The sequence below is a fragment of the Pinus tabuliformis genome, chromosome 1_1 (assembly GCF_031772625.1).
Source record: "Pinus tabuliformis cultivar Carrire ecotype Pingquan chromosome 1_1, CPIR1, whole genome shotgun sequence".
Classification (NCBI taxonomy): Eukaryota; Viridiplantae; Streptophyta; class Pinopsida; order Pinales; family Pinaceae; genus Pinus; species Pinus tabuliformis.
In genome coordinates this window covers 691,639,742-691,647,684 of record NC_142297.1, presented here as the reverse complement: position 1 = coordinate 691,647,684, position 7,943 = coordinate 691,639,742, and positions in this window count along the sequence as shown.

Sequence of the window (7,943 nt, the reverse complement as noted above, 5' to 3'; positions counted from 1 at the left end):
AAACTATCTTGCATGGAAGAAAAGGAAAGATCTGAATCTCATTGAAAATGAGGTTATGGAATATGTCAAAGGATCAATCACTAAACCAGGAAAAGAATATGTCAAGCTCTTGAAAATTATATGAAGGGGGAAGTTATGGCTCAAAGGATTCCCATAGAATCCATCGAGGATCCCCTCATTCCATATGTATCAAAACTTAAAACTTCAAAAGAAATCTATGACAAACTGGTAGAGTTGTATTCTGTAAGTGTTGTTGGAGAAGTCATCTCATTAAGGAAATAAATCTACAAGTTGAATATGTCAAGGGAATATGGAATAGCCTCATACTTTATGAGGATATTTGAAATCTAGGATCAACTACAAGATTTGGGAGAATTCATGTCTGACATAGAATTGACTACAGTTGTACTAAATGCACTACCAGAGGGTTGGGCGAACTTTACTTCAAGTATTTATGGGAAGAAAGAAGCTACGCCATTCTAGGATCTATGGTCCTTGTGCAAGTTTTAAGAATCTAGACTAAAGGCCAAATTTGATGTGGGAGCAGGTGAGCAAAATCAAGCTTATGCTACAATGACAAGGAGAAATGGTAGAAAGTTTGTTTCTTGGAAAAAGAAGAAGGATATGACTAAGATCCAATGTTATGGGTGCCAAGAATATGGGCACTACAAAAGATATTTCCCTAAGATCAAGAAGGACAATAACAAAAGAGGAAGAGAAGAAGCCCATATCACCTAAGAAGTGGAGGAAGCTGAAAAGAAGAAATCCAAGAATGAGGAAGTAAGAGATCTCTATTATGATTGAGATAGTCTTCCTCACCTAAGTTCTTTTCAAGTTCCTAAGTCTTCTGTTGTAAGATATGGCTATCATAAGAAAAATGATGGGATGCATCAAGGAATCATAGGAGTATTGAAAGCAAGAGATCGGGACATCATCATAGAGAAGCATGAAAGATGGTTAAAATATATGGCAATCATCGAGGAAGGATATAGCTCTTCAAAACCTCATTTATAACATAGGTGGAACTTATGGAAGAGAAAAAAAAATGTCATCTAGTACAAGTCTCATCATACATTTATCAAAAGGAAACATTTTTTGGATGGGGATACTTTAGATCCTCAAGATTCTCTGATGGAATCTTCATTGAAAGGTTCACCGATCAAGAGAGGAAGCAAGTGTTTCATCAAGAATTCCAAACTTGTGTAATCCATGGGATGATGATATGATGACATCAAAGGAGAAGTAGATCAAGGGATTGAATTTCTTTCAATCAAGGGAGCTGCTATAGGAAGTCTTGATGACCCAAAGGAAAATTAGGTATGTATGCTTATATTCAATATTGAGGATTCATGTCAAATGGTTGCAGGTAACATGGAACAATGATCTATCTTGAGAACATGATCAAAAGAAAAAGGATATCCTCCTCTGAAAGGATGCAATAAAGCCTGGGTCACACATTCACTAGATGAAATCAACATAATATGTCCTCATATGTAATATGAGGTGGTTGACAATAATTGTAGGAACTCTTATTGAAATTTCCTGGGAATGAAGTGTGTCAAAGAAAGGAAGGAAGAGATCGTGTAATATGCAACCATGGTAAGGGCAATCAACATCCGAGAAACCAAGAGATATTACTAGGATATCTCCAAGAAAGATATGTAGACTATGATGGAGTCTAAAAAAAGAAAATACCCTTGACAATATATATCTTTGGGAGATGTGTCGATATGTATGCAGGATGTTGATGCAAACTAGAAGATGGCATGATGAAAGACCATAAAAAAGGTAACTTTGATTTAAGTGTTCATTTCTTATTTTTAAACAAATATCTGGATGGGCTTATGCAGGGCTTTCAAGGGAAGATAGATGGATATATTCCACCATCGATGCCCATGTAGTAGGATGAAATATCCTTATGGAAACATAGCATGAATAAGGCAACATGGCATGAAGGAAGGCCAAATATGAATAGATGGATCACTTTCTGATGATGACATCACTGACTTATGGATGAAATTAATGGATGGTCTATGCCCTATGAAGAAGTCCCAAACATGAATACTCCTAGATAACAAAAAGAAGTTCATGACATCGTGAGGAGGAGTTCTTCAAGCAGCTGGTTGTCCCATCATCTCCACCTAAGGAGTTGTTGTCGGTCCCTAATTAAGAGGGGCCTGGAAACAAGTTTCTTACTTGGTAGAAACTTGGAAGCAAAATTCCTAAGCCAAGAGGGAGCCTAGGTACATTCCTTCCATAGGAATGAGTACATTCCTTCCATAGGAATAGATATGTCCTCCCTAATTAAGAGGGAGAGATAGATACATCATTCTTGTCTTCACTTGGGAAGACAGAATGGGGGATTGGGTAAATATCTGGCATCTGATGCTCTTTGAGGATGTGTTAGGGCATCCAAGATAAGAGTAGTCATAGACGACCGATATTCTTTGAAGACTAGGAATCCAAGATAAGAATAGTCATGGTGGAACACACCTTGAGAACCCGGGTGGGGTATGTTTCGAGAGAGACAATATTGAGGGTGTCTATACATCATTGGTCTCTCTAGCATTGTGCTCAGATCTCGTGGAGAGATAGAGTTGTTTGTCAAGGCCTTTCTATGTGAAAATGTTGGCTAATATGATGCTATACAGATGGGTTACCAATCTGACTCTTCTTATTAGAAATTCTTCAGATTGAGAATGACCAAGTACCATTGTGAATACCTCCCTAGTTAATAGGGAGTGTTGAAAAGTGTAACTAGGTTCAGTCTTCATAATGACATATGTAAATGTGATTTTATGTAATTAATGTAAGGAAAAAATAAAATTATTTTTATAATGCTTGTCTCAAGGGTTTCATGAGCAAGGAATTCTATTTTTAGTAATGGATCCCATTGTGAGCCTTTAGGATTGGCCATAAAGTCAAAGAGAGTCAATGTCATGTATGAAGGACCCATATTGGGTATGTACATTTGTATAAGAGACAATAAAAGTGTCAAATAGCCCTCTAAGACAACCACAAGCATATCCCTTCAAATTGGCTTCAAGAAGAATAACAATACCTCTCCAAATGACACGTCGGCCCATATTGTTGTCAAGTTGGCTTATTTTGATGAGGAAACAACTATTTGTAGGGCAGCTCGACATCATTTCAGGAAAAGAATTTATGTGAAGCATAGGTTTGAAACAAAAGTGTGAAAGGGTTAAGGAAGGCAGCCTAAAACAGAGGCAAAATCTGTTGAATAAGTAACCGAGAGTATTTCTGAAGGATCCAAGGTTGGTAAGGTCATTTAAATAAGTTGAAGTCATCAAGCCAAAGTATGTGAGAGAGTCTCCCCTCCAAACGAAGTGATGACAGGGTATAGAAGTCGATTATCATACTTCTCACATGTTGTAATTAGGGTCGAAATAAGGTACAAGTCTAAACAAGAAGTAAGTCAAAGTTGAAGGGTAACCAAGGAGGAAGAAGAAGCAGAAGGTTGAAAATATTTAAGGATCTCATCAAGGAATCTTTATGTCTTGTTCTTGGAGTGGTAAATAGGTCAAGGGTCTTGGTCTTGGTATTCTTCAATTGAGGTCTCTATAAGAAGAAGAATTTGTTCGGGTTTTCCTCTCAAATGGGAGAGGTTTTGGCCCTGCCCGACAGCCTATATTTTGTGTCTCTTGTCCCTTTATTGTTTATGCATTGGTAGTTATTTGATGAAGAATAACACTATAATAACATAAGTAAAATAAGATCCTAATCTAAGAAGTAAAAATCATTCACAAGTAGTTATCAATAGAAGGGAAATCACCTAATTTTTATGCCCTAGATTTCTCAACACTCACAAGGGTCTGCAAGCCCACGTGGCATGACATGGACACGATAGGTGGTAAGCGAAATGGCATGGGCTCGATGCATCAAAGGACCAATGACATGGAAACAAGTGGATAACAGGATGATGACGCAACACTTAGCAAAGAGGTGGCAGTGTATAGTAACTGATATGTGCCATGGTGACAACGTGACACGTGGCATGCTAAGTTGGAATCTGGGTGGCCAGCTTGGCCATTTTAGGATGACATGTGGCACCACCCAAAGGGTTCCACGTGGTACGATGACATCAACATTTTTTCATGTTGACATCAACACCAAAATGTCATCGAATGGTTAAGTGTGTAGTCATATGGCTTCGTCATGTTGTCACTCAGATTGTACAGGCACCGTGACAACGGCTCAGAGCGGGGTTTGTCACCCTGATCCCTACCCACAATGTTCTAATTGTCTCCCAATAATAGGCTATGGTGGATAGTCCCTATGGAAATGTGAAGGCAAAGGAGAAGTTGGAAACCAACGAGTCTGGGAGACACGATTGAGTGGCCTAGCTACATGGTTAAATTTAGCAAGATTTAAGAATTAGATTTGATTAAGATGTGAGACTAGTGCCTTATGCCGTCAACTTCTTGCTTATTATTAATTATAGACCAAGTAACCGGATGGAAAATCGTTTTTTAGATGCTCCACTAACCTATATGTTATGCAAATCCTAAATTATAGGTGTAATGCAAGGATCTTGGTTTCTTTTAATTATATGCTTATTATAAATAAGACCTTCCTCCTAATTGTTTTGGAACTATTCTTTGGAGTAGTTTGTAGGATGGAAGCCAACAGGAAGAAAGCAAAGGCTTGATTAATGATACATCCGCCTGTGTTCCAACCACCCGGTGCCTTCGGTGCTACATAGACTGTGTATCTGACAACTACAAGGTCGTTGTGTTAACCACTAGAAAGGTGTTGAATCCATCAAGTTAAGGGAGACAGGGTGTCCCTAGGATTCTATCAACCAAGCTTATACTTGGAGGTAAATTATTAATGCAACTAGATTTAGGATGCTTATGCAAGGTGGGTGAGTGACTTCTTAGGTTAATATTATTTTATGTTTAAGTACTTAAATTAAGATTAGCTTCTTATGATGAGAGTAATTAATGATGAATTATGAAACAACCTTATAACCAAGAATGTGCCAAATTATTGAGTGCAAATGCTAAATAATAGATCAATCTCAAGGTGCTTTACCAATGATAGAAAAGTTAGAACATGAATCCAATTTTAACAATGACAATCACTTGAGACAATTTAAGATATGTCAATGACCAATGTTAAGAGATGCTTACTTAGAATGATAACCAATAAAACTCAACATCCTAAACAATAAAATTATCCAAGCTTCTCAAGATTATGAATTAATCTCTTAACGATGCTCAACACAAATCATGATTACTCAAAATATTCCAATGATGATTCTACAACACAATTATCAATGATATTATGCCAATGTTACTTAATGCCAACCAAGACAGATAATTAAATCAATATGCCCAAAGAAACTTGAATTATTCAACATCAGGTGATTTGAGAATAGAGTGCTTTAGTGAGTGTTATTTTTAGATTTGAACTTATGAATCAACCCACAACAACAAATTTGTTAGTACACTTGAAAAAATTAGAAATCAATTTGCTATAAATCATGAAACAAGAATAACTACGATCTATAGAGAATGAGCAAAGAGATATCTTATGCTACTTATATCCCAATCACATTTAAATGAGCAATTATTAAACTTTAAGGATAACAACAAGTAAATGACTTTAGATCCTAGAAATGACAAGAATGTAAGCACCAATTATGATCAATATGACATTAAACGACTTTCCAAGTGAGAACAAAATTTATCCAACCTTCTTATGATGATTTATTCATTTTTATATCAGATCTGAAAACACTTATGACAACAGTAAGGAAACAATGAAAACAATGAGCTATCAATGTGAAAGTGTGTGCCAAAGGGTGCCAAAAAAATTTGAATGCCAAAGACAAGTTTTCCAATATGAAATTATGAGTTCTTTATCCCTTTAGGATGTAATTTTCAGATCTGATCCACTGATTATGCAGAGATATTTCGGTCAATAAACAAGTAGATCTATGCCCAAAAATTAATGCCCAATTTACCAAAACACTAGTAAATTTTTACCATAAATTTCCTAGTGTGTTTAGGCAATTTATAGGTAAATTTTAGAGCATTTAAACATGAACTTTACCATTGTTATGAATGATTCAGAGAGTTGTAGCAAAAATTGAGTTAAAATGAGGGTTTAGAGACCAAACCCTAGGCCCAAAGCCTTGAAAATTGCTTACCCAAGTTGCCGAAATTTTTCCAATGGACTTGGCACCTGAATGTAGAAATTCCTTGTAGATTCAAATTGCAAATTGTAATATGCTAAAACAATTGAATTGAATCTACTCTACTCATCAGCAAAAACAAAAATTTATCGATGAAATCACAAGGCAGAAAAGGAAGAATTTCAATCACACATAACACAATAATTTTCTGGGGAAAGCCATAGCTAAAAACCCCTACTATCTGTATATTGCTTTAATCAAAAGATCTAAGAAGAAAATACAATGCTTGTTCAACCTAAACAATCTTTGCACAAGTACAATCTATCCCACTGCTTTACAAACTAGGTCAAGCCAATACTTAGCCAAATTTGTTTCCTGCCAAGCTCCTACTTCCTTGAGTAGTTTCCTAGGCAATTAGCCCATATTTAATTGGGAAATTCCTCATCCATAACTGCACAATCCATCCATAGTGATTCCTTTGATTACATGCATCACCTGTTTAATTTACATTATTTTACAACTGATAGTACATTGTCCCTGAACTCTAATCTCAACTGGATATTTCTCAGAACTAACATGCATGAGTTATTTATGAGTGAATTATTAGTTATATGATTGATCACTGCATGTGAATTAAATTCAAATTAATTCACTTGACCTCTCACTAGTTCCTCCATCAGTTAAAACTAGTTTAACTGAATTTAACTCAATTAGAACTAGTTTAATTGAATTTAACTCAGTTAAACTGAATTAAATAATTACAACTCAATAATAACTCAACCTGGGACCCTAAAATTTAGGGATCACTCTACATGACTCTATATAGACTCCCAACTCGAATTTACTAAGCCAACTAAGTCAACTTAACTTAGTTAAATGTTACAAGTTTCTATGAGAATTAGAATTATAATTTGATTCCTAATTTAATTCAAGGATAAATTAAATTATGATTTTTCTTGTTGCATTTTTTCAACACTCCCTCTCAACAAGAAAGGGATTATCTTCTACCCTGATCCCGCCTCTATGAAACTCAAATTTGCATCTTGACAATTCCTTTGTTAAAATATATGCATCCTGCTCCTCTGTAGGAATGTACTCCAACAACATGATTCTCCTCTGTACACAATCTCGATGATGGTGATACTGAATGTCAATATGCTTGGACTGATCATGAAAAATTGGATTCTCAAAGAGTTTGATACAACTATGATTGTCACAGTAAATCACTATAGGATCCATCTGTTGAACAAACAACCCAACAAGGATCTTCCTCATCCAAATAGCCTCACAAGCTACTTGACTAGAAATCATGTATTCTGCTTCTGCTGAACTGAGTGCAATTGATCTCTACTTACCGTTGTACAAAGAAACTATTGCTGACCCAATACTGAAGATTCCCCCTAATGTGCTCTTCCTGTTGGATGGACTATTGGGCCTCCAAAATGTCTTCAAAATGACATCCACTTTCACCTTTATCGCCACTATTTCACTCACATGTCACAACTCCATAACCATATAACCTTTCAGTAGCCACCATTTTCATAAATATATGGGTTAGGATCCTTATTTACCAAAGTTATTTATTTTTTGTGTTTAAAGTGAATTTATGATTAAAAACTAGGAAATTAACATGGTTTCATGTATCTATATATGTGACTTGAGTTTCATGACATGTGTAGGTCATTTGGAAGCTTCCAAGGCACCCTTATGTGGCCTCCAATGCTCAAATTCGAATTCCCTTCAAAGGAGATTTGGATAAAGGTCAAAGAAGGATATGTGTCCT